The 7,689-nt window shown below is 40.6% G+C and overlaps 1 non-coding gene across 1 annotated transcript; it reads right to left on the bottom strand.

Annotated features, from left to right (window-relative positions):
- Positions 1 to 4,072: 4,072 nt before the first annotated feature.
- trnav-cac (transfer RNA valine (anticodon CAC)) lies at positions 4,073 to 4,145 on the bottom strand. The gene has a single exon. It is a non-coding gene; the product is annotated as a tRNA-Val (tRNA).
- Positions 4,146 to 7,689: the final 3,544 nt, after the last annotated feature.

Below are 7,689 nucleotides of genomic sequence, written 5' to 3'. Positions count from 1 at the left end.
GTAAGTTTAGACGGCGAAAAGGCATTTGATAGTGTTAGTTGGTTATTCTTATATGAGGCAATAAAGAGATTTGGCTTCAACGACGGCGTAATTCAATGTATCAAAACTATTTATCAAGAGCCCACAGCGAGGATCAGAGTGAATGGAAGCCTGTCCAATACAATCCAGCTGGAGAGGGGGACAAGACAGGGTTGTTGTCTGTCTCCTACTCTTTTTGCTTTATATGCTGAGCCTTTAGCACAGGCAATACGGCAGAATGGGGAACTGCAGGGTGTTAATATAGGGGGAACAGAACATGTAATTGGCCTTTTCGCGGATGATGTCATTATTTTCCTGCAACAACCAGATATATGTTTCCCACACCTAATGTATTAACTGGAAAAGTATGAATACTATTCAGGATATAAACTGAATATATCAAAAACACAGATTCTCTCTCTAAATTATTCTCCAGCCCGACAAATAAGAGAGGCATATAATTTGGAATGGAATTCTAAAACAATGAAGTACCTTGGAGTAACTCTTACTAAAACCCTTAGTGATATGTACGAAAACAACTATAGTGAAATTGAGGAAAACATCCAAAAATATATTGAAAGGTGGTCTACCCTTCAGTTAGGCTTTAGTGCTAGAATACAAGCTGTCAAAATGAATATTCTACCTAAACTGTTATATTTATTTCAATCTCTTCCAATTAATATCCCCCAAAACAAATGTATTGCTTGGGACAAGATGATCTCTAGATTCATTTGGAATGGTAAAAAACCAAGAATAAAACTTAATACACTCCGACTACCTAGAAGTAAGGGTGGAATGGCTTTACCTAATCTTATAGAATATTTTTATGCAGCTCAGCTCAGACCTCTGGCCTGTTGGTGTAGTCCTGACTATGAGTCTAAATGGAAAGAAATAGAAAAGGGCATACAGGGCTATCCGACCCAGATACTGGTCGGGGATGAACATTTGATAGGTGCTTTAAGGCACGCTATGAACCCAATAATAGCATTTACACTAGAAATATGGAGTGCTGTAGTAAGAAAATACAAACTTAAGAGGGATACGTGCATATTGCAGTGGTTTGGGTATGACTCAAATTTTAAGCCGGGGATGTATGATCCAGTATTCAAAGAATGGGCACAAAAAGGTATGACAGCAATATGTACAGTTTCGACAGGTAGAGAATTTCCAACCTTCAAAGATCTTAAGGCAAAATACGACCTAGAAAACAAAGATTTTTATAGATACATGCAGTTTCACAAAAGAGACTATTTTGAGACTATTTCACAAAAGAGATAAAGCCACTTGAAATGACAAATAAGGTGATTACAGTCATTGTGGACTTGTACAAACAGAAGGGGTCTCGGCTCATCTCTGCTTTCTATCAAGCCCTGGGTGAGAGTAGGCAGGATACGACACTCTATATAAAAGCAAAATGGGAAGCAGAACTACAAATTCAGATACAAGAGGAGGCATGGAATCGCATGTGCGAGACACAATGTACTTCTACAAGTTCCTTAATATGGAGAGAGTTCTGCTGGAAAAACTTAGTTCGCTATTCCATAACACCGAAAATAAAATCGAGGCAACTCGCTAAACAACAAAAATGCTGGAGATTGTGCGGGAATGTGGAATCAGACCAAGCACACATCTTCTGGAACTGTACAAAAATGGGGACATACTGGCAAAATGTTCACCTAGTTGTTAAAAATGTTTTGGGATATGAAATCCCAAACACTTGTCTAGTGATGTACCTAGGGAATATTGAGGAGGTTGTAAGGAAAGAAGATCTGTATTTGACTAAAGTATTACTTGCATCCAGTAAGAAAGCGGTCACAAGAAATTGGCTCAATATCAATATCCCAAAACAGGAACAGTGGTTGGAAATTGTCCAGGAAATCTTTGAGATGGAAAAATTGACATACCTTTTGAGAGTCAAACAGAATGTCTTTGAAAAGAACTGGGAAAAATGGAACATTTATATGACACGTGATACAAACTGAACAAATGCCAAATAGAACAGTGGACTGTGTAGCACATCATCTCCAGACAGATTGTTAGTGTTATTACTATTGTTATTTTGATTTATGTATCATTTACTGTATTATTTTGTTGATATACATGTGAAAATTTAATAAAAATGAAAGTTATAAAAATAATTTTTTTTAAATTATTTAAAAAAAATACAATGTAAACAAGGACAAAACTTCTGGTACAGTATTTTAATGAACAAATGGAAATTAGTAAACTACAATTATAATAAAATTTCAGGAGAGCACAGGAAAAAACAAGATCTTTATTTTAAATTAAATAATTATGTACAGAGTTTAATTGTAAAAAATAATTAACATTTAGAGTAAATTAACTTTAAAAAACAATAAAATACAGATTCAGATTATTTTATTTAATGCCATGTCAGCATTCAAAGCTATTTTTATGGCAAAAATTCAATTACAAAAATACAAATATCATATAAATACAATAAAAACAAAACAAATATAAGCTACAAGTCATTAAATAAATTAATCTGAATCTGTATTTTATTGTTTTTTAAAGTTAATTTATTGACTTGCATTGCTATTTTATCTTTCTCAGACCTAAAAAACACTAAATGTTAATTATTTTTACAATTAAACTCTGTACATAATTATTTAATTTAAAATAAAAATCTTGTTTTTCCTGTGCTCTCCACAACTTTAGATTTTATTATAATTGTTCTTTACTAATTTCAATTTGTTCATTAAAATACTGTACCAAAAGTTTTGTCCTTGTTTACATTGTATTTTAATGTTTTTAAAGTTTATTTTATTGACTCGCATTATTTTATCTTGCTCAGATGTTAATAACTGTAACTTTTAAAACTCTACACATAATTATTTAATTTAAAATTTTTTACTTTTTTCTCCTGTGTTCTCCAAAACTTTAGATTTTATTATTTTTATTATTAATGTTGTTGTTGTTTAATCTATAAGTATTTAATACATTACCTTTTTCAGATTTATATAATATGTACTATAAATAAAATGAGAAACTTACTATTTGGTGTGTATTGGTTATATTTCATATATATTGGATTTCTGTACATAGTTGTACAAATATAATGTGAATATCTCTAAAAAATAAAGGTCTGAAACATTATCAAAATGTTCTTTTCAATTATTCACATTCAAATATTTTCTATATTAAAGATAGCTATACCCTATTATAATGTATATGTTAATTAAGATAAATGCACATTTTGTACATCCTACACAAGAACAAATCTTACAAGTTTTATTTTAATTTTGTGCACAAAGTTTGTTTATTATATGTTAATCGTACTTAAAGTGTATCTAGATTAAAAAATGAATGGTAATTTGGTATTTGTGGCCGAGACGGGAATCGAACCTCTAATTTTGTGTATTATTTCTGGCCCCCCTTCATGTAATTTCCTCAGCTCCTATTGGCTAGCAGCGCTCTACACCTACGTGCGGCTGGCCTCCGCGTGTGAGGCGAACGTGATAACCACTACACTACAGAAACCTATTGATGAGGCACATGTGCTTTTTAGAAGATGGCTCCTTCCCATAATCTGCTCTGCAAGCAGTGTGACAGTCTGTGAATTCCGCAAACAACAGAACAGAGGTCATTCGGCATGGCAGTCTGCCTACAGCTCCTTGGTACGATGGCCTTCACCTGTCTCAAAAGTAAGGGTTTTGTAGCGAATTGCAGCATTTATATTTAAAACACATCCACTTGTTTCCACCCAGTTTTGAACTGAAGACCTTTGCGTATAAAGCGAACGTGATAACCACTGCACTACAGAAACTTGATTTGGACGTCAGTCCCACTGCTTCTAGCGTACGCTTGTTCAAAAGCGACTGAAACTATAGACTGCCCAGTGTTTTTAACATGGCAAAATGCTGCTAATTTTGTTGGCAGACACGAACATTTTATATTACTGTACAGGAAACCTCAATGGTCATTTGTTTTATTTTTGTCCTTTTCTAAAGAGATTAAACCACAAACATCCCTGCAAGTGTACTGACCTGCTCAACAGAAAATCGCATACGAAATTTTTGCAAAATCCACCCACAGTTTCCGCCCAGTTTCGAACTTGGGACCTTTCGCGTGTGAGGCGAACGTGATAACCACTTCACTACGGAAACACATCTTCAGGTTGCAGACATAAATCTTTAGGTGCACGCTTATTAAAAAGCATATAAAGCAGTGGTCTCAAACTCAATTCCTGGTGGGTCAGAGCTCTGCACAGTTTTGCTCCAACCCTAATCAAGCACACCTGATTCAGCTAATCAAGGTCTTCAGGATTGCTAGAAACTTCCTTGCAGGTGTGAGTTTGAGCTGGTTGGAGCTAAACTGTGCAGAGCTGTGGCCCTCCAGGAATTGAGTTTGAGACCACTGATATAAAGGAAATGAGCGCTTCACCCACCTAGTGTGGCAAACAGTTTACATTTTCTGTCAGAATCCAACCACTGTTTCTGCTCGGTTTCGAACCGAGGACCTTTCGCCCTTTAGGCCACCGGGTTAGGGAAGGGGACCCCCGCGCGACGCCCCCTAGGTGATTTTTCGGGGACCGGCCGACGGCGCCGACGAAATCCGGCCCCCTCGCCCGCGATCCGGGCATCGGCCACAGGGGGGCGACTCGCCGACCGCCCTCAGTCGATTCGACACGCGCCGAACAGGTTGCGGGCGGGCGTCCACGGAGCGCACGCGCGTCCCCCTGACCGCCCTTTTGCGAAATTCCCTGACCGCACCCACCGACCACGGAGCGCCCGTCCGTCCCACCTGTGACCTGCGAACAGCCCCCTGGCCACGCCCACTGACACGAACAGCCTATTCGTCCCACCGACCGCCTGTGTGACCACGAACGGCCTTTTCGCCCACGGCCAACCTGGGTGACGGCCCCTGGCCCCGCCCACTGACACGAACAGCCTATTCGTCCCCCTAACCGCCTGTGTGACCACGAACAGCCTATTCATCCCACTGACCACCTATGTGAGCACGAACGGCCTATTCATCCCACCGACCGCCCAGTGACCACGGACAGCCTATTCGTCCCACTGACAGCCTATGTGACCACGAACGGCCCGTCCGTCCACGGCCAATCTAAGTGACGGCCCGTGGCCCCGCCCAGTGACTACGGACAGCCTATTCGTCCCACTGACAGCCTGTTTGACCACGAACGGCCCGTCTGTCCACGGCTAATCTAAGTGACGGCCCGTGTCCCTGCCCAGTGACCACGGACAGCCTATTCGTCCCACTGACAGCCTGTTTGACCACGAACGGCCCGTCTGTCCACGGCCAATCTAAGTGACGGCCCGTGGTCCCGCCCAGTGACCACGGACAGCCTATTCGTCCCACTGACAGCCTGTTTGACCACGAACGGCCCTGCAACGAATAAGTTGCAGGTGGGCAAAGTAAGGAACCACCTGTAACTTATTTGACTGGGTCCAAATAGGCTGAGCGTGGTCAATGCATTAATAGGTCATATTTCATAATTACAGTGGTTTTATTAGGTGAAACCTAATGTACACCACACAGGGGCCACAATACTACACACTGATGTACATTAAAGCTATCAATTATGCATAATTAGCCTAAAAATGGACTGTCCACAAACAGCCTATTTGGACCCTGTCAAATAAGTTGCAGGTGGGCAAAGTAAGGGCCCACCTGTAACTTATTTGACGGGGTCCAAATAGGCTGTCCGTGGTCAATGCATTAATAGGTCATATTTCATAATTACAGTGGTTTTATTAGGTGAAACCTACTGTACACCACACTGGGGACACAATACAACACACTGATGTACATTAAAGCTATTAATTATGCATAATTAGCCTAAAAAATTACTGTGCACGAACAGCCTATTTGGACACTGTCAAATAAGTTACAGGTGGGCAAATTAAGGGCCCACTGTAGCCTAAAACTGGACTGTCCATGAACAGCCTATTTGGACCCTGTCAAATAAGTTACAGGTGGGCAAAGTAAGGGCCCACCTGTAACTTATTTGACGGGGTCCAAATAGGCTGTCCGTGGTCAATGCATAAATAGGTCATATTTCACAATTACAGTGGTTTTATTAGGTGAAACCTACTGTACACCACACTGGGGACACAATACAACACACTGATGTACATTAAAGCTATTAATTATGCATAATTAGCCTAAATATGGACTGTCCACAGACAGCCTATTTGGACCCTGTCAAATAAGTTACAGGTGGGCAAATTAAGGGCCCACTGTAGCCTAAAAATGGACTGTCCACGAATAGCCTATTTGGACCCTGTCAAATAAGTTACAGGTGGGCAAATTAAGGGCCCACTGTAGCCTACAAATGGACTGTCCACAGACAGCCTATTTGGACCCTTTCAAATAAGTTACAGGTGGGCAAATTAAGGGCCCACTGTAGCCTAAAAATGGACTGTCCACAGACAGCCTATTTGGACCCTGTCAAATAAGTTACAAGTGGGCAAAGTATACCTGTAACTTATTTGACGGGGTCCAAATAGGCTGTCCGTGGTCAATGCATAAATAGGTCATATTTCATAATTACAGTGGTTTTATTAGGTGAAACCTGCTGTACACCACACTGGGGACACAATACGACACACTGATGTACATTAAAGCTATTAATTATGCATAATTAGCCTAAATATGGACTGTCGACGAACAGCCTATTTGGACCCTGTCAAATAAGTTACAGGTGGGATCTTTTTTATATTTTGTTGTCATGATTGATAAAAATGCATAAAAATGATTAAATATCAATTTTAAGTTCATCTTTGGGCCCCCCTGAGCAATTAGCAGCCTTCAGAACCCCGAAATTCCACTGTCCACGAACAGCCTAAATTTTTGAATGGGATAAGTTGCAGTTGGGACGTCCAGATCTCAGCCTCTGGACACCATTTGGAGCTGAAACCTGAAACAGGGCCCACCTGTAACTTATTTGACGGGGTCCAAATAGGCTGTCCGTGGTCAATGCATTAATAGGTCATATCTCATAATTACAATGGTTTTATGTCGTCAAACCTACTGTAAACCACACTGGGGACACAATACAGCACACTGATGTACATTAAAGCTATTAATTATGCATAATTAGCCTAAATATGGACTGTCCATGAACAGCCTATTTGGACCCTGTCGAATAAGCTACAGGTGGGATGCTGTTTTTAACTTAGACATTTTCAGCGGATGAATCCCCGTAATGATTAGGCGATTTTATCACATGTGGTGAAGTCCCACCTGCAACTTATTTGACGGGGTCCAAATAGGCTGTCCGTGGTCAATGCATTAACAGGTCATATTTCATAATTACAGTGGTTTTATGAGGTGAAACCTACTGTACACCACACAGGGGACACAATACAACACACTGATGTACATTAAAGCTAATAATTATGCATAATTAGCCTAAAAATGGACTGTCCACGGACAGCATTTAGGGCACCCGTCAAATAGGTTACAGATGGAATGCTGTTTTTGACTGTAACGAACTTAACGGGGTACTACGGACCCCAGTCTTTGCGGACCGTCTGAGGGGACCCTGAGGGGCCACAGATTTCAAATCGGAGCCATTCGGAGCTATTGGGACCATTGCGTGGGGATGTCCACCAAACGCCTATGAAAATGAATGGGATAAGTTGCACGTGTCAGTGGCTCCCGCGCGGCCCCCGGGGGTCCGAGGGG

Source organism: Siphateles boraxobius, unplaced genomic scaffold, assembly GCF_051911475.1.
Source record: "Siphateles boraxobius isolate OS27281-9 unplaced genomic scaffold, OSU_SipBor_1 42, whole genome shotgun sequence".
Classification (NCBI taxonomy): Eukaryota; Metazoa; Chordata; class Actinopteri; order Cypriniformes; family Leuciscidae; genus Siphateles; species Siphateles boraxobius.
The sequence above is the reverse complement of the archived record's forward strand: the minus strand, read 5'-3'. Positions and strand labels throughout refer to the sequence as shown.